General features: G+C 34.4%; 1 protein-coding gene across 2 annotated transcripts in view; it reads right to left on the bottom strand.

Annotated features, from left to right (window-relative positions):
• The window catches only part of RAD54B (RAD54 homolog B (S. cerevisiae)), a 54,573-nt gene that overhangs the window by 26,100 nt on the left and 27,343 nt on the right, over positions 1–1,130 (bottom strand). The gene's annotated exons all lie outside the window — the stretch shown is intronic.

Genomic DNA, 1,130 nt, shown 5'->3' with positions numbered 1-1,130 from the left:
GGCAGGCGGGAATCGAACTCATGCGGAAGTGGCCTCAGATTCTCAGTGCTGCGCTTTAACCCGCTGCGCCACCAGGGAGGGCCCCAAAACTCTGTTTTTATTGAAAAGATTTCCAGTATCAACATATAAAAATAGTCTAAGACAAAAACTCTTGAACAAGAAAATTAGTCTGTGGGGTAGAAACTAGAAAGTGTATGAAGTCTGTGAAGTAAAATAGATTGACTAGTCTGGAAGATTAGAGAAGGATTGACTAGAATTAGTTAGGAGGGAATTTATTGAATGGTAGTTGTATGGATCTATACAATTAACAAAAATCTTCACTCATTATTTAAAAGCTATACAACCTAAAAAAATTTTTTTAAATAGTCTAATAAGTTGAAGGTATGTTTATGATATTCTAAATATTATCTTTTAGGATGCTGAAGCAAAAATATTATAACCTATCTATTAATTCACAATTTATTTTCTTGTATTACTGTGACCATCTCCCAAGTGATTAAGTAGTAAAATGGTGTTTGGTTTCTGCATGATATCCTATTAGAAGGACATATTATGATTTATTTAATTAATCCTCTATTGTTAAACATTGCTTTATTTTTCACTATTGTACTCAATCTTTGCATACATCTGGTTATTTGTTCAAGATAAAATCCTTGGAAATGAAATTGCTAGCCCAAAGGAATGAAAGATTTTCAGACACTCAATTTATACTGACATATTGCACTCCTAAAACTTTTTAGTGATAGTCCCTTTAATGAACAATGTATCTGCTTGATTACACATCAGTAATATATCACCTTTACCATTTTTTCCCCTATTTTTTATTGCTAAAATTACCCTACAGGGCCAACAACATAGTTGAATAGAGTTTCAAATCATGCTCCTCCATAAACACAACTAAAAGGAAAATAAAACTAGAATAAAATTTGCTCAAAAGATTTAGGCCTTCCCTGGTGGTACAAAAGGTTAAAGCACAGCACTATGAAGTTATCACAACCCCTGCAGCTTGCGTTCAATCACAAGCCATGGAAGTGACCCACATGGTATGGTAGACCTCTCCTGACCCTCCTGCTGTTTGCCTCAGCAGTTTATTTCGTACATCTACCTGTTTTGCTACCCATTCTGTCTCT

Source organism: Condylura cristata, unplaced genomic scaffold (genome assembly GCF_000260355.1).
Source record: "Condylura cristata isolate star-nosed mole 26May11 unplaced genomic scaffold, ConCri1.0 scaffold00009, whole genome shotgun sequence".
Taxonomy (NCBI): domain Eukaryota; kingdom Metazoa; phylum Chordata; class Mammalia; order Eulipotyphla; family Talpidae; genus Condylura; species Condylura cristata.
Note: the sequence above shows the minus strand (reverse complement) of the source record. Positions and strands in the feature narration are given on the sequence as shown.